This window comes from Rhinoderma darwinii, assembly GCF_050947455.1.
Source record: "Rhinoderma darwinii isolate aRhiDar2 chromosome 5 unlocalized genomic scaffold, aRhiDar2.hap1 SUPER_5_unloc_23, whole genome shotgun sequence".
In the NCBI taxonomy this organism is placed as follows: Eukaryota; Metazoa; Chordata; class Amphibia; order Anura; family Rhinodermatidae; genus Rhinoderma; species Rhinoderma darwinii.
The window spans coordinates 97,308-118,667 of record NW_027461780.1 but is presented as its reverse complement, the minus strand read 5'-3'; the positions used below and the strand labels follow the sequence as shown (position 1 = coordinate 118,667).

At 47.8% G+C, this 21,360-nt stretch overlaps 15 non-coding genes across 15 annotated transcripts; all 15 read right to left on the bottom strand.

The window, feature by feature from the left end:
* Positions 1-52: 52 nt before the first annotated feature.
* On the bottom strand, positions 53-243 carry LOC142687387 (U2 spliceosomal RNA). Its single transcript, XR_012856616.1, has one exon. It is a non-coding gene; the product is annotated as a U2 spliceosomal RNA (small nuclear RNA).
* A 1,302-nt stretch (positions 244-1,545) lies between these two features.
* Positions 1,546-1,736, bottom strand: LOC142687386 (U2 spliceosomal RNA). The gene has a single exon (XR_012856615.1). It is a non-coding gene; the product is annotated as a U2 spliceosomal RNA (small nuclear RNA).
* Positions 1,737-3,046: 1,310 nt separating this feature from the next.
* On the bottom strand, positions 3,047-3,237 carry LOC142687385 (U2 spliceosomal RNA). Its single transcript, XR_012856614.1, has one exon. It is a non-coding gene; the product is annotated as a U2 spliceosomal RNA (small nuclear RNA).
* A 1,312-nt stretch (positions 3,238-4,549) lies between these two features.
* Positions 4,550-4,740, bottom strand: LOC142687384 (U2 spliceosomal RNA). Its single transcript, XR_012856613.1, has one exon. It is a non-coding gene; the product is annotated as a U2 spliceosomal RNA (small nuclear RNA).
* Positions 4,741-6,024: 1,284 nt separating this feature from the next.
* Positions 6,025-6,215, bottom strand: LOC142687383 (U2 spliceosomal RNA). The gene has a single exon (XR_012856612.1). It is a non-coding gene; the product is annotated as a U2 spliceosomal RNA (small nuclear RNA).
* A 1,296-nt stretch (positions 6,216-7,511) lies between these two features.
* LOC142687382 (U2 spliceosomal RNA) lies at positions 7,512-7,702 on the bottom strand. The gene has a single exon (XR_012856611.1). It is a non-coding gene; the product is annotated as a U2 spliceosomal RNA (small nuclear RNA).
* A 1,284-nt stretch (positions 7,703-8,986) lies between these two features.
* On the bottom strand, positions 8,987-9,177 carry LOC142687381 (U2 spliceosomal RNA). The gene has a single exon (XR_012856610.1). It is a non-coding gene; the product is annotated as a U2 spliceosomal RNA (small nuclear RNA).
* A 1,272-nt stretch (positions 9,178-10,449) lies between these two features.
* LOC142687379 (U2 spliceosomal RNA) lies at positions 10,450-10,640 on the bottom strand. Its single transcript, XR_012856609.1, has one exon. It is a non-coding gene; the product is annotated as a U2 spliceosomal RNA (small nuclear RNA).
* A 1,280-nt stretch (positions 10,641-11,920) lies between these two features.
* Positions 11,921-12,115, bottom strand: LOC142687515 (U2 spliceosomal RNA). The gene has a single exon (XR_012856732.1). It is a non-coding gene; the product is annotated as a U2 spliceosomal RNA (small nuclear RNA).
* A 1,288-nt stretch (positions 12,116-13,403) lies between these two features.
* On the bottom strand, positions 13,404-13,594 carry LOC142687492 (U2 spliceosomal RNA). The gene has a single exon (XR_012856711.1). It is a non-coding gene; the product is annotated as a U2 spliceosomal RNA (small nuclear RNA).
* A 1,288-nt stretch (positions 13,595-14,882) lies between these two features.
* LOC142687378 (U2 spliceosomal RNA) lies at positions 14,883-15,073 on the bottom strand. The gene has a single exon (XR_012856608.1). It is a non-coding gene; the product is annotated as a U2 spliceosomal RNA (small nuclear RNA).
* Positions 15,074-16,353: 1,280 nt separating this feature from the next.
* On the bottom strand, positions 16,354-16,544 carry LOC142687376 (U2 spliceosomal RNA). Its single transcript, XR_012856606.1, has one exon. It is a non-coding gene; the product is annotated as a U2 spliceosomal RNA (small nuclear RNA).
* A 1,288-nt stretch (positions 16,545-17,832) lies between these two features.
* On the bottom strand, positions 17,833-18,023 carry LOC142687375 (U2 spliceosomal RNA). Its single transcript, XR_012856605.1, has one exon. It is a non-coding gene; the product is annotated as a U2 spliceosomal RNA (small nuclear RNA).
* Positions 18,024-19,299: 1,276 nt separating this feature from the next.
* On the bottom strand, positions 19,300-19,490 carry LOC142687374 (U2 spliceosomal RNA). Its single transcript, XR_012856604.1, has one exon. It is a non-coding gene; the product is annotated as a U2 spliceosomal RNA (small nuclear RNA).
* Positions 19,491-20,798: 1,308 nt separating this feature from the next.
* On the bottom strand, positions 20,799-20,989 carry LOC142687500 (U2 spliceosomal RNA). Its single transcript, XR_012856719.1, has one exon. It is a non-coding gene; the product is annotated as a U2 spliceosomal RNA (small nuclear RNA).
* Positions 20,990-21,360: the final 371 nt, after the last annotated feature.

Sequence of the window (21,360 nt, the reverse complement as noted above, 5' to 3'; positions counted from 1 at the left end):
ATAGCAAAGACAAAAAACACTTTTGGAATCTGCTTTTAGTCAACACATAAGGAAAGGGTGCACCGGTCCTGGAAATACTGCAATACCAGGTCAATGCGTGGAGTGGACAGAGCAAGCTCTATTTCCATCTCCCTGTTCTAAAAATCCATTTAATATATGGTCCCCAGATAGGGGACGTATCAGATATTAAACTGATAAGAACAGATACTACACTTGATCTTAGCCAAAAGGCCGAGAAGCGATAACCCGAACGGGCCGCGCGTTGCCCGAGCCTGCCCGATACTGCTGTTCAGCCCTTGCAGCGATTCAGCCTACTTCTAGGCAATTCCATGGGGCCCTGCAGGCTCACACACTCACAGCTACACGGGAGGTGAATAAAGGCCGGAGAGGAAGCCAGACAGGATTTGCTTCTTTTGCTTGCACCACAATGCAGTGCTGAAAGAGGAGGAATCTACATAAAAACGCCTTCCTGGCAACGCCCAAATGCCCTGCTGCCATGCAGATAAACACTGGCAGCGGCAGCAAGTGCATGCCCACAGCCACCCCTTGTTCCTTCACACCTTGTATCAGCTGTAATCCAGTCCAGTCCAGTGCTGCCTGCTGAGCAGCACTGACCAACACTGCCTGGGCCCAGGCTTTTATCTCTGAGGCCCCATTATGATGTCAGAAAGCTGGCTCTGGAATCCTGAGGGCTCCACTATGACACGTGCAAAGTTCCGTCTGAACTTTATATAAGACGGTGAGGCTCAGTCAGTCACTCAGTGTTTTTGCTGAGAGGGCAACACTGCAACAGCCGGCCGCCAGGCTGTCTTTTTTTTGCACAGCTAGTTGCCTCCAGGAGGCCACAAGAGGGAGACAAGGGACTGCAAAATGGAAAATAGGCATCCACCAACTTTACAGACAACTTCTCCTTGCTCCTACAACCTCCATCCTTGCACAGTTTGTTATTCTTCTAGGTAACATAGTAACAAATCCAAATTGCTGCTCTCTTTGTAGGCAAGCAAGGCTTTGTTGCAACTGCAATTCTTACTTCTTCTTGAAATGTAGGGACGACAGTACATTCCATCACATCCATCTAGTGTACACAGGTAGGTCCATTGTGGCGGGCAGGCGAGCGGGCGGGCTGCTTTATTGGCTGTTTGCTGTTCCCCTACTCCACTCCACTATTTGACTGTTGTGCTGCATCAATCAATCAATCAATCAATCAATCAATCAATCAATCAATCAATCAATCAATCAATCAATCAGTGGCTGGCTCAGGTGCAGCTCTTTAACTTACCTAAAAGGGAGGGCGGAGAGAAGACAAGGAAGGTGAATGAGGTGTTCCAATGTGAAATGCCGGAAACACAGAAACACAGACGACACACAACAAGAGGTGGCAATCTATTCATTAATTGCATTTAATCAATGAGCTCATTATCACTCATGCATTGTCCAACAGGTGTTGAAATAATGGGATTAAAAGGGGAGATCCCTTCAGAAAGACAGAAACAATAGCAAAGACAAAAAACACTTTTGGAATCTGCTTTTAGTCAACACATAAGGAAAGGGTGCACCGGTCCTGGAAATACTGCAATACCAGGTCAATGCGTGGAGTGGACAGAGCAAGCTCTATTTCCATCTCCCTGTTCTAAAAATCCATTTAATATATGGTCCCCAGATAGGGGACGTATCAGATATTAAACTGATAAGAACAGATACTACACTTGATCTTAGCCAAAAGGCCGAGAAGCGATAACCCGAACGGGCCGCGCGTTGCCCGAGCCTGCCCGATACTGCTGTTCAGCCCTTGCAGCGATTCAGCCTACTTCTAGGCAATTCCATGGGGCCCTGCAGGCTCACACACTCACAGCTACACGGGAGGTGAATAAAGGCCGGAGAGGAAGCCAGACAGGATTTGCTTCTTTTGCTTGCACCACAATGCAGTGCTGAAAGAGGAGGAATCTACATAAAAACGCCTTCCTGGCAACGCCCAAATGCCCTGCTGCCATGCAGATAAACACTGGCAGCGGCAGCAAGTGCATGCCCACAGCCACCCCTTGTTCCTTCACACCTTGTATCAGCTGTAATCCAGTCCAGTCCAGTGCTGCCTGCTGAGCAGCACTGACCAACACTGCCTGGGCCCAGGCTTTTATCTCTGAGGCCCCATTATGATGTCAGAAAGCTGGCTCTGGAATCCTGAGGGCTCCACTATGACACGTGCAAAGTTCCGTCTGAACTTTATATAAGACGGTGAGGCTCAGTCAGTCACTCAGTGTTTTTGCTGAGAGGGCAACACTGCAACAGCCGGCCGCCAGGCTGTCTTTTTTTTGCACAGCTAGTTGCCTCCAGGAGGCCACAAGAGGGAGACAAGGGACTGCAAAATGGAAAATAGGCATCCACCAACTTTACAGACAACTTCTCCTTGCTCCTACAACCTCCATCCTTGCACAGTTTGTTATTCTTCTAGGTAACATAGTAACAAATCCAAATTGCTGCTCTCTTTGTAGGCAAGCAAGGCTTTGTTGCAACTGCAATTCTTACTTCTTCTTGAAATGTAGGGACGACAGTACATTCCATCACATCCATCTAGTGTACACAGGTAGGTCCATTGTGGCGGGCAGGCGAGCGGGCGGGCTGCTTTATTGGCTGTTTGCTGTTCCCCTACTCCACTCCACTATTTGACTGTTGTGCTGCATCAATCAATCAATCAATCAATCAATCAATCAATCAATCAATCAATCAATCAATCAATCAATCAATCAATCAGTGGCTGGCTCAGGTGCAGCTCTTTAACTTACCTAAAAGGGAGGGCGGAGAGAAGACAAGGAAGGTGAATGAGGTGTTCCAATGTGAAATGCCGGAAACACAGAAACACAGACGACACACAACAAGAGGTGGCAATCTATTCATTAATTGCATTTAATCAATGAGCTCATTATCACTCATGCATTGTCCAACAGGTGTTGAAATAATGGGATTAAAAGGGGAGATCCCTTCAGAAAGACAGAAACAATAGCAAAGACAAAAAACACTTTTGGAATCTGCTTTTAGTCAACACATAAGGAAAGGGTGCACCGGTCCTGGAAATACTGCAATACCAGGTCAATGCGTGGAGTGGACAGAGCAAGCTCTATTTCCATCTCCCTGTTCTAAAAATCCATTTAATATATGGTCCCCAGATAGGGGACGTATCAGATATTAAACTGATAAGAACAGATACTACACTTGATCTTAGCCAAAAGGCCGAGAAGCGATAACCCGAACGGGCCGCGCGTTGCCCGAGCCTGCCCGATACTGCTGTTCAGCCCTTGCAGCGATTCAGCCTACTTCTAGGCAATTCCATGGGGCCCTGCAGGCTCACACACTCACAGCTACACGGGAGGTGAATAAAGGCCGGAGAGGAAGCCAGACAGGATTTGCTTCTTTTGCTTGCACCACAATGCAGTGCTGAAAGAGGAGGAATCGATATAAAAACGCCTTCCTGGCAACGCCCAAATGCCCTGCTGCCATGCAGATAAACACTGGCAGCGGCAGCAAGTGCATGCCCACAGCCACCCCTTGTTCCTTCACACCTTGTATCAGCTGTAATCCAGTCCAGTCCAGTGCTGCCTGCTGAGCAGCACTGACCAACACTGCCTGGGCCCAGGCTTTTATCTCTGAGGCCCCATTATGATGTCAGAAAGCTGGCTCTGGAATCCTGAGGGCTCCACTATGACACGTGCAAAGTTCCGTCTGAACTTTATATAAGACGGTGAGGCTCAGTCAGTCACTCAGTGTTGCCTGAGAGGGCAACACTGCAACAGCCGGCCGCCAGGCTGTCTTTTTTTTGCACAGCTAGTTGCCTCCAGGAGGCCACAAGAGGGAGACAAGGGACTGCAAAATGGAAAATAGGCATCCACCAACTTTACAGACAACTTCTCCTTGCTCCTACAACCTCCATCCTTGCACAGTTTGTTATTCTTCTAGGTAACATAGTAACAAATCCAAATTGCTGCTCTCTTTGTAGGCAAGCAAGGCTTTGTTGCAACTGCAATTCTTACTTCTTCTTGAAATGTAGGGACGACAGTACATTCCATCACATCCATCTAGTGTACACAGGTAGGTCCATTGTGGCGGGCAGGCGAGCGGGCGGGCTGCTTTATTGGCTGTTTGCTGTTCCCCTACTCCACTCCACTATTTGACTGTTGTGCTGCATCAATCAATCAATCAATCAATCAATCAATCAATCAATCAATCAATCAATCAATCAATCAATCAATCAATCAATCAGTGGCTGGCTCAGGTGCAGCTCTTTAACTTACCTAAAAGGGAGGGCGGAGAGAAGACAAGGAAGGTGAATGAGGTGTTCCAATGTGAAATGCCGGAAACACAGAAACACAGACGACACACAACAAGAGGTGGCAATCTATTCATTAATTGCATTTAATCAATGAGCTCATTATCACTCATGCATTGTCCAACAGGTGTTGAAATAATGGGATTAAAAGGGGAGATCCCTTCAGAAAGACAGAAACAATAGCAAAGACAAAAAACACTTTTGGAATCTGCTTTTAGTCAACACATAAGGAAAGGGTGCACCGGTCCTGGAAATACTGCAATACCAGGTCAATGCGTGGAGTGGACAGAGCAAGCTCTATTTCCATCTCCCTGTTCTAAAAATCCATTTAATATATGGTCCCCAGATAGGGGACGTATCAGATATTAAACTGATAAGAACAGATACTACACTTGATCTTAGCCAAAAGGCCGAGAAGCGATAACCCGAACGGGCCGCGCGTTGCCCGAGCCTGCCCGATACTGCTGTTCAGCCCTTGCAGCGATTCAGCCTACTTCTAGGCAATTCCATGGGGCCCTGCAGGCTCACACACTCACAGCTACACGGGAGGTGAATAAAGGCCGGAGAGGAAGCCAGACAGGATTTGCTTCTTTTGCTTGCACCACAATGCAGTGCTGAAAGAGGAGGAATCTACATAAAAACGCCTTCCTGGCAACGCCCAAATGCCCTGCTGCCATGCAGATAAACACTGGCAGCGGCAGCAAGTGCATGCCCACAGCCACCCCTTGTTCCTTCACACCTTGTATCAGCTGTAATCCAGTCCAGTCCAGTGCTGCCTGCTGAGCAGCACTGACCAACACTGCCTGGGCCCAGGCTTTTATCTCTGAGGCCCCATTATGATGTCAGAAAGCTGGCTCTGGAATCCTGAGGGCTCCACTATGACACGTGCAAAGTTCCGTCTGAACTTTATATAAGACGGTGAGGCTCAGTCAGTCACTCAGTGTTGCCTGAGAGGGCAACACTGCAACAGCCGGCCGCCAGGCTGTCTTTTTTTTGCACAGCTAGTTGCCTCCAGGAGGCCACAAGAGGGAGACAAGGGACTGCAAAATGGAAAATAGGCATCCACCAACTTTACAGACAACTTCTCCTTGCTCCTACAACCTCCATCCTTGCACAGTTTGTTATTCTTCTAGGTAACATAGTAACAAATCCAAATTGCTGCTCTCTTTGTAGGCAAGCAAGGCTTTGTTGCAACTGCAATTCTTACTTCTTCTTGAAATGTAGGGACGACAGTACATTCCATCACATCCATCTAGTGTACACAGGTAGGTCCATTGTGGCGGGCAGGCGAGCGGGCGGGCTGCTTTATTGGCTGTTTGCTGTTCCCCTACTCCACTCCACTATTTGACTGTTGTGCTGCATCAATCAATCAATCAATCAATCAATCAATCAATCAATCAATCAATCAGTGGCTGGCTCAGGTGCAGCTCTTTAACTTACCTAAAAGGGAGGGCGGAGAGAAGACAAGGAAGGTGAATGAGGTGTTCCAATGTGAAATGCCGGAAACACAGAAACACAGACGACACACAACAAGAGGTGGCAATCTATTCATTAATTGCATTTAATCAATGAGCTCATTATCACTCATGCATTGTCCAACAGGTGTTGAAATAATGGGATTAAAAGGGGAGATCCCTTCAGAAAGACAGAAACAATAGCAAAGACAAAAAACACTTTTGGAATCTGCTTTTAGTCAACACATAAGGAAAGGGTGCACCGGTCCTGGAAATACTGCAATACCAGGTCAATGCGTGGAGTGGACAGAGCAAGCTCTATTTCCATCTCCCTGTTCTAAAAATCCATTTAATATATGGTCCCCAGATAGGGGACGTATCAGATATTAAACTGATAAGAACAGATACTACACTTGATCTTAGCCAAAAGGCCGAGAAGCGATAACCCGAACGGGCCGCGCGTTGCCCGAGCCTGCCCGATACTGCTGTTCAGCCCTTGCAGCGATTCAGCCTACTTCTAGGCAATTCCATGGGGCCCTGCAGGCTCACACACTCACAGCTACACGGGAGGTGAATAAAGGCCGGAGAGGAAGCCAGACAGGATTTGCTTCTTTTGCTTGCACCACAATGCAGTGCTGAAAGAGGAGGAATCTACATAAAAACGCCTTCCTGGCAACGCCCAAATGCCCTGCTGCCATGCAGATAAACACTGGCAGCGGCAGCAAGTGCATGCCCACAGCCACCCCTTGTTCCTTCACACCTTGTATCAGCTGTAATCCAGTCCAGTCCAGTGCTGCCTGCTGAGCAGCACTGACCAACACTGCCTGGGCCCAGGCTTTTATCTCTGAGGCCCCATTATGATGTCAGAAAGCTGGCTCTGGAATCCTGAGGGCTCCACTATGACACGTGCAAAGTTCCGTCTGAACTTTATATAAGACGGTGAGGCTCAGTCAGTCACTCAGTGTTGCCTGAGAGGGCAACACTGCAACAGCCGGCCGCCAGGCTGTCTTTTTTTTGCACAGCTAGTTGCCTCCAGGAGGCCACAAGAGGGAGACAAGGGACTGCAAAATGGAAAATAGGCATCCACCAACTTTACAGACAACTTCTCCTTGCTCCTACAACCTCCATCCTTGCACAGTTTGTTATTCTTCTAGGTAACATAGTAACAAATCCAAATTGCTGCTCTCTTTGTAGGCAAGCAAGGCTTTGTTGCAACTGCAATTCTTACTTCTTCTTGAAATGTAGGGACGACAGTACATTCCATCACATCCATCTAGTGTACACAGGTAGGTCCATTGTGGCGGGCAGGCGAGCGGGCGGGCTGCTTTATTGGCTGTTTGCTGTTCCCCTACTCCACTCCACTATTTGACTGTTGTGCTGCATCAATCAATCAATCAATCAATCAATCAATCAATCAATCAATCAATCAATCAATCAATCAGTGGCTGGCTCAGGTGCAGCTCTTTAACTTACCTAAAAGGGAGGGCGGAGAGAAGACAAGGAAGGTGAATGAGGTGTTCCAATGTGAAATGCCGGAAACACAGAAACACAGACGACACACAACAAGAGGTGGCAATCTATTCATTAATTGCATTTAATCAATGAGCTCATTATCACTCATGCATTGTCCAACAGGTGTTGAAATAATGGGATTAAAAGGGGAGATCCCTTCAGAAAGACAGAAACAATAGCAAAGACAAAAAACACTTTTGGAATCTGCTTTTAGTCAACACATAAGGAAAGGGTGCACCGGTCCTGGAAATACTGCAATACCAGGTCAATGCGTGGAGTGGACAGAGCAAGCTCTATTTCCATCTCCCTGTTCTAAAAATCCATTTAATATATGGTCCCCAGATAGGGGACGTATCAGATATTAAACTGATAAGAACAGATACTACACTTGATCTTAGCCAAAAGGCCGAGAAGCGATAACCCGAACGGGCCGCGCGTTGCTCGAGCCTGCCCGATACTGCTGTTCAGCCCTTGCAGCGATTCAGCCTACTTCTAGGCAATTCCATGGGGCCCTGCAGGCTCACACACTCACAGCTACACGGGAGGTGAATAAAGGCCGGAGAGGAAGCCAGACAGGATTTGCTTCTTTTGCTTGCACCACAATGCAGTGCTGAAAGAGGAGGAATCTACATAAAAACGCCTTCCTGGCAACGCCCAAATGCCCTGCTGCCATGCAGATAAACACTGGCAGCGGCAGCAAGTGCATGCCCACAGCCACCCCTTGTTCCTTCACACCTTGTATCAGCTGTAATCCAGTCCAGTCCAGTGCTGCCTGCTGAGCAGCACTGACCAACACTGCCTGGGCCCAGGCTTTTATCTCTGAGGCCCCATTATGATGTCAGAAAGCTGGCTCTGGAATCCTGAGGGCTCCACTATGACACGTGCAAAGTTCCGTCTGAACTTTATATAAGACGGTGAGGCTCAGTCAGTCACTCAGTGTTGCCTGAGAGGGCAACACTGCAACAGCCGGCCGCCAGGCTGTCTTTTTTTTGCACAGCTAGTTGCCTCCAGGAGGCCACAAGAGGGAGACAAGGGACTGCAAAATGGAAAATAGGCATCCACCAACTTTACAGACAACTTCTCCTTGCTCCTACAACCTCCATCCTTGCACAGTTTGTTATTCTTCTAGGTAACATAGTAACAAATCCAAATTGCTGCTCTCTTTGTAGGCAAGCAAGGCTTTGTTGCAACTGCAATTCTTACTTCTTCTTGAAATGTAGGGACGACAGTACATTCCATCACATCCATCTAGTGTACACAGGTAGGTCCATTGTGGCGGGCAGGCGAGCGGGCGGGCTGCTTTATTGGCTGTTTGCTGTTCCCCTACTCCACTCCACTATTTGACTGTTGTGCTGCATCAATCAATCAATCAATCAATCAATCAATCAATCAATCAATCAATCAGTGGCTGGCTCAGGTGCAGCTCTTTAACTTACCTAAAAGGGAGGGCGGAGAGAAGACAAGGAAGGTGAATGAGGTGTTCCAATGTGAAATGCCGGGAACACAGAAACACAGACGACACACAACAAGAGGTGGCAATCTATTCATTAATTGCATTTAATCAATGAGCTCATTATCACTCATGCATTGTCCAACAGGTGTTGAAATAATGGGATTAAAAGGGGAGATCCCTTCAGAAAGACAGAAACAATAGCAAAGACAAAAAACACTTTTGGAATCTGCTTTTAGTCAACACATAAGGAAAGGGTGCACCGGTCCTGGAAATACTGCAATACCAGGTCAATGCGTGGAGTGGACAGAGCAAGCTCTATTTCCATCTCCCTGTTCTAAAAATCCATTTAATATATGGTCCCCAGATAGGGGACGTATCAGATATTAAACTGATAAGAACAGATACTACACTTGATCTTAGCCAAAAGGCCGAGAAGCGATAACCCGAACGGGCCGCGCGTTGCCCGAGCCTGCCCGATACTGCTGTTCAGCCCTTGCAGCGATTCAGCCTACTTCTAGGCAATTCCATGGGGCCCTGCAGGCTCACACACTCACAGCTACACGGGAGGTGAATAAAGGCCGGAGAGGAAGCCAGACAGGATTTGCTTCTTTTGCTTGCACCACAATGCAGTGCTGAAAGAGGAGGAATCTACATAAAAACGCCTTCCTGGCAACGCCCAAATGCCCTGCTGCCATGCAGATAAACACTGGCAGCGGCAGCAAGTGCATGCCCACAGCCACCCCTTGTTCCTTCACACCTTGTATCAGCTGTAATCCAGTCCAGTCCAGTGCTGCCTGCTGAGCAGCACTGACCAACACTGCCTGGGCCCAGGCTTTTATCTCTGAGGCCCCATTATGATGTCAGAAAGCTGGCTCTGGAATCCTGAGGGCTCCACTATGACACGTGCAAAGTTCCGTCTGAACTTTATATAAGACGGTGAGGCTCAGTCAGTCACTCAGTGTTGCCTGAGAGGGCAACACTGCAACAGCCGGCCGCCAGGCTGTCTTTTTTTTGCACAGCTAGTTGCCTCCAGGAGGCCACAAGAGGGAGACAAGGGACTGCAAAATGGAAAATAGGCATCCACCAACTTTACAGACAACTTCTCCTTGCTCCTACAACCTCCATCCTTGCACAGTTTGTTATTCTTCTAGGTAACATAGTAACAAATCCAAATTGCTGCTCTCTTTGTAGGCAAGCAAGGCTTTGTTGCAACTGCAATTCTTACTTCTTCTTGAAATGTAGGGACGACAGTACATTCCATCACATCCATCTAGTGTACACAGGTAGGTCCATTGTGGCGGGCAGGCGAGCGGGCGGGCTGCTTTATTGGCTGTTTGCTGTTCCCCTACTCCACTCCACTATTTGACTGTTGTGCTGCATCAATCAATCAATCAATCAATCAATCAATCAATCAGTGGCTGGCTCAGGTGCAGCTCTTTAACTTACCTAAAAGGGAGGGCGGAGAGAAGACAAGGAAGGTGAATGAGGTGTTCCAATGTGAAATGCCGGAAACACAGAAACACAGACGACACACAACAAGAGGTGGCAATCTATTCATTAATTGCATTTAATCAATGAGCTCATTATCACTCATGCATTGTCCAACAGGTGTTGAAATAATGGGATTAAAAGGGGAGATCCCTTCAGAAAGACAGAAACAATAGCAAAGACAAAAAACACTTTTGGAATCTGCTTTTAGTCAACACATAAGGAAAGGGTGCACCGGTCCTGGAAATACTGCAATACCAGGTCAATGCGTGGAGTGGACAGAGCAAGCTCTATTTCCATCTCCCTGTTCTAAAAATCCATTTAATATATGGTCCCCAGATAGGGGACGTATCAGATATTAAACTGATAAGAACAGATACTACACTTGATCTTAGCCAAAAGGCCGAGAAGCGATAACCCGAACGGGCCGCGCGTTGCCCGAGCCTGCCCGATACTGCTGTTCAGCCCTTGCAGCGATTCAGCCTACTTCTAGGCAATTCCATGGGGCCCTGCAGGCTCACACACTCACAGCTACACGGGAGGTGAATAAAGGCCGGAGAGGAAGCCAGACAGGATTTGCTTCTTTTGCTTGCACCACAATGCAGTGCTGAAAGAGGAGGAATCTACATAAAAACGCCTTCCTGGCAACGCCCAAATGCCCTGCTGCCATGCAGATAAACGCTGGCAGCGGCAGCAAGTGCATGCCCACAGCCACCCCTTGTTCCTTCACACCTTGTATCAGCTGTAATCCAGTCCAGTCCAGTGCTGCCTGCTGAGCAGCACTGACCAACACTGCCTGGGCCCAGGCTTTTATCTCTGAGGCCCCATTATGATGTCAGAAAGCTGGCTCTGGAATCCTGAGGGCTCCACTATGACACGTGCAAAGTTCCGTCTGAACTTTATATAAGACGGTGAGGCTCAGTCAGTCACTCAGTGTTGCCTGAGAGGGCAACACTGCAACAGCCGGCCGCCAGGCTGTCTTTTTTTTGCACAGCTAGTTGCCTCCAGGAGGCCACAAGAGGGAGACAAGGGACTGCAAAATGGAAAATAGGCATCCACCAACTTTACAGACAACTTCTCCTTGCTCCTACAACCTCCATCCTTGCACAGTTTGTTATTCTTCTAGGTAACATAGTAACAAATCCAAATTGCTGCTCTCTTTGTAGGCAAGCAAGGCTTTGTTGCAACTGCAATTCTTACTTCTTCTTGAAATGTAGGGAAGACAGTACATTCCATCACATCCATCTAGTGTACACAGGTAGGTCCATTGTGGCGGGCAGGCGAGCGGGCGGGCTGCTTTATTGGCTGTTTGCTGTTCCCCTACTCCACTCCACTATTTGACTGTTGTGCTGCATCAATCAATCAATCAATCAATCAATCAATCAATCAATCAATCAGTGGCTGGCTCAGGTGCAGCTCTTTAACTTACCTAAAAGGGAGGGCGGAGAGAAGACAAGGAAGGTGAATGAGGTGTTCCAATGTGAAATGCCGGAAACAGAGAAACACAGACGACACACAACAAGAGGTGGCAATCTATTCATTAATTGCATTTAATCAATGAGCTCATTATCACTCATGCATTGTCCAACAGGTGTTGAAATAATGGGATTAAAAGGGGAGATCCCTTCAGAAAGACAGAAACAATAGCAAAGACAAAAAACACTTTTGGAATCTGCTTTTAGTCAACACATAAGGAAAGGGTGCACCGGTCCTGGAAATACTGCAATACCAGGTCAATGCGTGGAGTGGACAGAGCAAGCTCTATTTCCATCTCCCTGTTCTAAAAATCCATTTAATATATGGTCCCCAGATAGGGGACGTATCAGATATTAAACTGATAAGAACAGATACTACACTTGATCTTACTTAGCCAAAAGGCCGAGAAGCGATAACCCGAACGGGCCGCGCGTTGCCCGAGCCTGCCCGATACTGCTGTTCAGCCCTTGCAGCGATTCAGCCTACTTCTAGGCAATTCCATGGGGCCCTGCAGGCTCACACACTCACAGCTACACGGGAGGTGAATAAAGGCCGGAGAGGAAGCCAGACAGGATTTGCTTCTTTTGCTTGCACCACAATGCAGTGCTGAAAGAGGAGGAATCTACATAAAAACGCCTTCCTGGCAACGCCCAAATGCCCTGCTGCCATGCAGATAAACACTGGCAGCGGCAGCAAGTGCATGCCCACAGCCACCCCTTGTTCCTTCACACCTTGTATCAGCTGTAATCCAGTCCAGTCCAGTGCTGCCTGCTGAGCAGCACTGACCAACACTGCCTGGGCCCAGGCTTTTATCTCTGAGGCCCCATTATGATGTCAGAAAGCTGGCTCTGGAATCCTGAGGGCTCCACTATGACACGTGCAAAGTTCCGTCTGAACTTTATATAAGACGGTGAGGCTCAGTCAGTCACTCAGTGTTGCCTGAGAGGGCAACACTGCAACAGCCGGCCGCCAGGCTGTCTTTTTTTTGCACAGCTAGTTGCCTCCAGGAGGCCACAAGAGGGAGACAAGGGACTGCAAAATGGAAAATAGGCATCCACCAACTTTACAGACAACTTCTCCTTGCTCCTACAACCTCCATCCTTGCACAGTTTGTTATTCTTCTAGGTAACATAGTAACAAATCCAAATTGCTGCTCTCTTTGTAGGCAAGCAAGGCTTTGTTGCAACTGCAATTCTTACTTCTTCTTGAAATGTAGGGACGACAGTACATTCCATCACATCCATCTAGTGTACACAGGTAGGTCCATTGTGGCGGGCAGGCGAGCGGGCGGGCTGCTTTATTGGCTGTTTGCTGTTCCCCTACTCCACTCCACTATTTGACTGTTGTGCTGCATCAATCAATCAATCAATCAATCAATCAATCAATCAATCAATCAATCAATCAGTGGCTGGCTCAGGTGCAGCTCTTTAACTTACCTAAAAGGGAGGGCGGAGAGAAGACAAGGAAGGTGAATGAGGTGTTCCAATGTGAAATGCCGGAAACACAGAAACACAGACGACACACAACAAGAGGTGGCAATCTATTCATTAATTGCATTTAATCAATGAGCTCATTATCACTCATGCATTGTCCAACAGGTGTTGAAATAATGGGATTAAAAGGGGAGATCCCTTCAGAAAGACAGAAACAATAGCAAAGACAAAAAACACTTTTGGAATCTGCTTTTAGTCAACACATAAGGAAAGGGTGCACCGGTCCTGGAAATACTGCAATACCAGGTCAATGCGTGGAGTGGACAGAGCAAGCTCTATTTCCATCTCCCTGTTCTAAAAATCCATTTAATATATGGTCCCCAGATAGGGGACGTATCAGATATTAAACTGATAAGAACAGATACTACACTTGATCTTAGCCAAAAGGCAGAGAAGCGATAACCCGAACGGGCCGCGCGTTGCCCGAGCCTGCCCGATACTGCTGTTCAGCCCTTGCAGCGATTCAGCCTACTTCTAGGCAATTCCATGGGGCCCTGCAGGCTCACACACTCACAGCTACACGGGAGGTGAATAAAGGCCGGAGAGGAAGCCAGACAGGATTTGCTTCTTTTGCTTGCACCACAATGCAGTGCTGAAAGAGGAGGAATCTACATAAAAACGCCTTCCTGGCAACGCCCAAATGCCCTGCTGCCATGCAGATAAACACTGGCAGCGGCAGCAAGTGCATGCCCACAGCCACCCCTTGTTCCTTCACACCTTGTATCAGCTGTAATCCAGTCCAGTCCAGTGCTGCCTGCTGAGCAGCACTGACCAACACTGCCTGGGCCCAGGCTTTTATCTCTGAGGCCCCATTATGATGTCAGAAAGCTGGCTCTGGAATCCTGAGGGCTCCACTATGACACGTGCAAAGTTCCGTCTGAACTTTATATAAGACGGTGAGGCTCAGTCAGTCACTCAGTGTTGCCTGAGAGGGCAACACTGCAACAGCCGGCCGCTAGGCTGTCTTTTTTTTGCACAGCTAGTTGCCTCCAGGAGGCCACAAGAGGGAGACAAGGGACTGCAAAATGGAAAATAGGCATCCACCAACTTTACAGACAACTTCTCCTTGCTCCTACAACCTCCATCCTTGCACAGTTTGTTATTCTTCTAGGTAACATAGTAACAAATCCAAATTGCTGCTCTCTTTGTAGGCAAGCAAGGCTTTGTTGCAACTGCAATTCTTACTTCTTCTTGAAATGTAGGGACGACAGTACATTCCATCACATCCATCTAGTGTACACAGGTAGGTCCATTGTGGCGGGCAGGCGAGCGGGCGGGCTGCTTTATTGGCTGTTTGCTGTTCCCCTACTCCACTCCACTATTTGACTGTTGTGCTGCATCAATCAATCAATCAATCAATCAATCAATCAATCAATCAATCAATCAATCAGTGGCTGGCTCAGGTGCAGCTCTTTAACTTACCTAAAAGGGAGGGCGGAGAGAAGACAAGGAAGGTGAATGAGGTGTTCCAATGTGAAATGCCGGAAACACAGAAACACAGACGACACACAACAAGAGGTGGCAATCTATTCATTAATTGCATTTAATCAATGAGCTCATTATCACTCATGCATTGTCCAACAGGTGTTGAAATAATGGGATTAAAAGGGGAGATCCCTTCAGAAAGACAGAAACAATAGCAAAGACAAAAAACACTTTTGGAATCTGCTTTTAGTCAACACATAAGGAAAGGGTGCACCGGTCCTGGAAATACTGCAATACCAGGTCAATGCGTGGAGTGGACAGAGCAAGCTCTATTTCCATCTCCCTGTTCTAAAAATCCATTTAATATATGGTCCCCAGATAGGGGACGTATCAGATATTAAACTGATAAGAACAGATACTACACTTGATCTTAGCCAAAAGGCCGAGAAGCGATAACCCGAACGGGCCGCGCGTTGCCCGAGCCTGCCCGATACTGCTGTTCAGCCCTTGCAGCGATTCAGCCTACTTCTAGGCAATTCCATGGGGCCCTGCAGGCTCACACACTCACAGCTACACGGGAGGTGAATAAAGGCCGGAGAGGAAGCCAGACAGGATTTGCTTCTTTTGCTTGCACCACAATGCAGTGCTGAAAGAGGAGGAATCTACATAAAAACGCCTTCCTGGCAACGCCCAAATGCCCTGCTGCCATGCAGATAAACACTGGCAGCGGCAGCAAGTGCATGCCCACAGCCACCCCTTGTTCCTTCACACCTTGTATCAGCTGTAATCCAGTCCAGTCCAGTGCTGCCTGCTGAGCAGCACTGACCAACACTGCCTGGGCCCAGGCTTTTATCTCTGAGGCCCCATTATGATGTCAGAAAGCTGGCTCTGGAATCCTGAGGGCTCCACTATGACACGTGCAAAGTTCCGTCTGAACTTTATATAAGACGGTGAGGCTCAGTCAGTCACTCAGTGTTGCCTGAGAGGGCAACACTGCAACAGCCGGCCGCCAGGCTGTCTTTTTTTTGCACAGCTAGTTGCCTCCAGGAGGCCACAAGAGGGAGACAAGGGACTGCAAAATGGAAAATAGGCATCCACCAACTTTACAGACAACTTCTCCTTGCTCCTACAACCTCCATCCTTGCACAGTTTGTTATTCTTCTAGGTAACATAGTAACAAATCCAAATTGCTGCTCTCTTTGTAGGCAAGCAAGGCTTTGTTGCAACTGCAATTCTTACTTCTTCTTGAAATGTAGGGACGACAGTACATTCCATCACATCCATCTAGTGTACACAGGTAGGTCCATTGTGGCGGGCAGGCGAGCGGGCGGGCTGCTTTATTGGCTGTTTGCTGTTCCCCTACTCCACTCCACTATTTGACTGTTGTGCTGCATCAATCAATCAATCAATCAATCAATCAATCAATCAATCAATCAGTGGCTGGCTCAGGTGCAGCTCTTTAACTTACCTAAAAGGGAGGGCGGAGAGAAGACAAGGAAGGTGAATGAGGTGTTCCAATGTGAAATGCCGGAAACACAGAAACACAGACGACACACAACAAGAGGTGGCAATCTATTCATTAATTGCATTTAATCAATGAGCTCATTATCACTCATGCATTGTCCAACAGGTGTTGAAATAATGGGATTAAAAGGGGAGATCCCTTCAGAAAGACAGAAACAATAGCAAAGACAAAAAACACTTTTGGAATCTGCTTTTAGTCAACACATAAGGAAAGGGTGCACCGGTCCTGGAAATACTGCAATACCAGGTCAATGCGTGGAGTGGACAGAGCAAGCTCTATTTCCATCTCCCTGTTCTAAAAATCCATTTAATATATGGTCCCCAGATAGGGGACGTATCAGATATTAAACTGATAAGAACAGATACTACACTTGATCTTAGCCAAAAGGCCGAGAAGCGATAACCCGAACGGGCCGCGCGTTGCCCGAGCCTGCCCGATACTGCTGTTCAGCCCTTGCAGCGATTCAGCCTACTTCTAGGCAATTCCATGGGGCCCTGCAGGCTCACACACTCACAGCTACACGGGAGGTGAATAAAGGCCGGAGAGGAAGCCAGACAGGATTTGCTTCTTTTGCTTGCACCACAATGCAGTGCTGAAAGAGGAGGAATCTACATAAAAACGCCTTCCTGGCAACGCCCAAATGCCCTGCTGCCATGCAGATAAACACTGGCAGCGGCAGCAAGTGCATGCCCACAGCCACCCCTTGTTCCTTCACACCTTGTATCAGCTGTAATCCAGTCCAGTCCAGTGCTGCCTGCTGAGCAGCACTGACCAACACTGCCTGGGCCCAGGCTTTTATCTCTGAGGCCCCATTATGATGTCAGAAAGCTGGCTCTGGAATCCTGAGGGCTCCACTATGACACGTGCAAAGTTCCGTCTGAACTTTATATAAGACGGTGAGGCTCAGTCAGTCACTCAGTGTTGCCTGAGAGGGCAACACTGCAACAGCCGGCCGCCAGGCTGTCTTTTTTTTGCACAGCTAGTTGCCTCCAGGAGGCCACAAGAGGGAGACAAGGGACTGCAAAATGGAAAATAGGCATCCACCAACTTTACAGACAACTTCTCCTTGCTCCTACAACCTCCATCCTTGCACAGTTTGTTATTCTTCTAGGTAACATAGTAACAAATCCAAATTGCTGCTCTCTTTGTAGGCAAGCAAGGCTTTGTTGCAACTGCAATTCTTACTTCTTCTTGAAATGTAGGGACGACAGTACATTCCATCACATCCATCTAGTGTACACAGGTAGGTCCATTGTGGCGGGCAGGCGAGCGGGCGGGCTGCTTTATTGGCTGTTTGCTGTTCCCCTACTCCACTCCACTATTTGACTGTTGTGCTGCATCAATCAATCAATCAATCAATCAATCAATCAATCAATCAATCAATCAATCAGTGGCTGGCTCAGGTGCAGCTCTTTAACTTACCTAAAAGGGAGGGCGGAGAGAAGACAAGGAAGGTGAATGAGGTGTTCCAATGTGAAATGCCGGAAACACAGAAACACAGACGACACACAACAAGAGGTGGCAATCTATTCATTAATTGCATTTAATCAATGAGCTCATTATCACTCATGCATTGTCCAACAGGTGTTGAAATAATGGGATTAAAAGGGGAGATCCCTTCAGAAAGACAGAAACAATAGCAAAGACAAAAAACACTTTTGGAATCTGCTTTTAGTCAACACATAAGGAAAGGGTGCACCGGTCCTGGAAATACTGCAATACCAGGTCAATGCGTGGAGTGGACAGAGCAAGCTCTATTTCCATCTCCCTGTTCTAAAAATCCATTTAATATATGGTCCCCAGATAGGGGACGTATCAGATATTAAACTGATAAGAACAGATACTACACTTGATCTTAGCCAAAAGGCCGAGAAGCGATAACCCGAACGGGCCGCGCGTTGCCCGAGCCTGCCCGATACTGCTGTTCAGCCCTTGCAGCGATTCAGCCTACTTCTAGGCAATTCCATGGGGCCCTGCAGGCTCACACACTCACAGCTACACGGGAGGTGAATAAAGGCCGGAGAGGAAGCCAGACAGGATTTGCTTCTTTTGCTTGCACCACAATGCAGTGCTGAAAGAGGAGGAATCTACATAAAAACGCCTTCCTGGCAACGCCCAAATGCCCTGCTGCCATGCAGATAAACACTGGCAGCGGCAGCAAGTGCATGCCCACAGCCACCCCTTGTTCCTTCACACCTTGTATCAGCTGTAATCCAGTCCAGTCCAGTGCTGCCTGCTGAGCAGCACTGACCAACACTGCCTGGGCCCAGGCTTTTATCTCTGAGGCCCCATTATGATGTCAGAAAGCTGGCTCTGGAATCCTGAGGGCTCCACTATGACACGTGCAAAGTTCCGTCTGAACTTTATATAAGACGGTGAGGCTCAGTCAGTCACTCAGTGTTGCCTGAGAGGGCAACACTGCAACAGCCGGCCGCCAGGCTGTCTTTTTTTTGCACAGCTAGTTGCCTCCAGGAGGCCACAAGAGGGAGACAAGGGACTGCAAAATGGAAAATAGGCATCCACCAACTTTACAGACAACTTCTCCTTGCTCCTACAACCTCCATCCTTGCACAGTTTGTTATTCTTCTAGGTAACATAGTAACAAATCCAAATTGCTGCTCTCTTTGTAGGCAAGCAAGGCTTTGTTGCAACTGCAATTCTTACTTCTTCTTGAAATGTAGGGACGACAGTACATTCCATCACATCCATCTAGTGTACACAGGTAGGTCCATTGTGGCGGGCAGGCGAGCGGGCGGGCTGCTTTATTGGCTGTTTGCTGTTCCCCTACTCCACTCCACTATTTGACTGTTGTGCTGCATCAATCAATCAATCAATCAATCAATCAATCAATCAATCAGTGGCTGGCTCAGGTGCAGCTCTTTAACTTACCTAAAAGGGAGGGCGGAGAGAAGACAAGGAAGGTGAATGAGGTGTTCCAATGTGAAATGCCGGAAACACAGAAACACAGACGACACACAACAAGAGGTGGCAATCTATTCATTAATTGCATTTAATCAATGAGCTCATTATCACTCATGCATTGTCCAACAGGTGTTGAAATAATGGGATTAAAAGGGGAGATCCCTTCAGAAAGACAGAAACAATAGCAAAGACAAAAAACACTTTTGGAATCTGCTTTTAGTCAACACATAAGGAAAGGGTGCACCGGTCCTGGAAATACTGCAATACCAGGTCAATGCGTGGAGTGGACAGAGCAAGCTCTATTTCCATCTCCCTGTTCTAAAAATCCATTTAATATATGGTCCCCAGATAGGGGACGTATCAGATATTAAACTGATAAGAACAGATACTACACTTGATCTTAGCCAAAAGGCCGAGAAGCGATAACCCGAACGGGCCGCGCGTTGCCCGAGCCTGCCCGATACTGCTGTTCAGCCCTTGCAGCGATTCAGCCTACTTCTAGGCAATTCCATGGGGCCCTGCAGGCTCACACACTCACAGCTACACGGGAGGTGAATAAAGGCCGGAGAGGAAGCCAGACAGGATTTGCTTCTTTTGCTTGCACCACAATGCAGTGCTGAAAGAGGAGGAATCTACATAAAAACGCCTTCCTGGCAACGCCCAAATGCCCTGCTGCCATGCAGATAAACACTGGCAGCGGCAGCAAGTGCATGCCCACAGCCACCCCTTGTTCCTTCACACCTTGTATCAGCTGTAATCCAGTCCAGTCCAGTGCTGCCTGCTGAGCAGCACTGACCAACACTGCCTGGGCCCAGGCTTTTATCTCTGAGGCCCCATTATGATGTCAGAAAGCTGGCTCTGGAATCCTGAGGGCTCCACTATGACACGTGCAAAGTTCCGTCTGAACTTTATATAAGACGGTGAGGCTCAGTCAGTCACTCAGTGTTGCCTGAGAGGGCAACACTGCAACAGCCGGCCGCCAGGCTGTCTTTTTTTTGCACAGCTAGTTGCCTCCAGGAGGCCACAAGAGGGAGACAAGGGACTGCAAAATGGAAAATAGGCATCCACCAACTTTACAGACAACTTCTCCTTGCTCCTACAACCTCCATCCTTGCACAGTTTGTTATTCTTCTAGGTAACATAGTAACAAATCCAAATTGCTGCTCTCTTTGTAGGCAAGCAAGGCTTTGTTGCAACTGCAATTCTTACTTCTTCTTGAAATGTAGGGACGACAGTACATTCCATCACATCCATCTAGTGTACACAGGTAGGTCCATTGTGGCGGGCAGGCGTGCGGGCGGGCTGCTTTATTGGCTGTTTGCTGTTCCCCTACTCCACTCCACTATTTGACTGTTGTGCTGCATCAATCAATCAATCAATCAATCAATCAATCAATCAATCAATCAATCAATCAATCAATCAATCAATCAATCAGTGGCTGGCTCAGGTGCAGCTCTTTAACTTACCTAAAAGGGAGGGCGGAGAGAAGACAAGGAAGGTGAATGAGGTGTTCCAATGTGAAATGCCGGAAACACAGAAACACAGACGACACACAACAAGAGGTGGCAATCTATTCATTAATTGCATTTAATCAATGAGCTCATTATCACTCATGCATTGTCCAACAGGTGTTGAAATAATGGGATTAAAAGGGGAGATCCCTTCAGAAAGACAGAAACAATAGCAAAGACAAAAAACACTTTTGGAATCTGCTTTTAGTCAACACATAAGGAAAGGGTGCACCGGTCCTGGAAATACTGCAATACCAGGTCAATGCGTGGAGTGGACAGAGCAAGCTCTATTTCCATCTCCCTGTTCTAAAAATCCATTTAATATATGGTCCCCAGACAGGGGACGTATCAGATATTAAACTGATAAGAACAGATACTACACTTGATCTTAGCCAAAAGGCCGAGAAGCGATAACCCGAACGGGTCGCGCGTTGCCCGAGCCTGCCCGATACTGCTGTTCAGCCCTTGCAGCGATTCAGCCTACTTCTAGGCAATTCCATGGGGCCCTGCAGGCTCACACACTCACAGCTACACGGGAGGTGAATAAAGGCCGGAGAGGAAGCCAGACAGGATTTGCTTCTTTTGCTTGCACCACAATGCAGTGCTGAAAGAGGAGGAATCTACATAAAAACGCCTTCCTGGCAACGCCCAAATGCCCTGCTGCCATGCAGATAAACACTGGCAGCGGCAGCAAGTGCATGCCCACAGCCACCCCTTGTTCCTTCACACCTTGTATCAGCTGTAATCCAGTCCAGTCCAGTGCTGCCTGCTGAGCAGCACTGA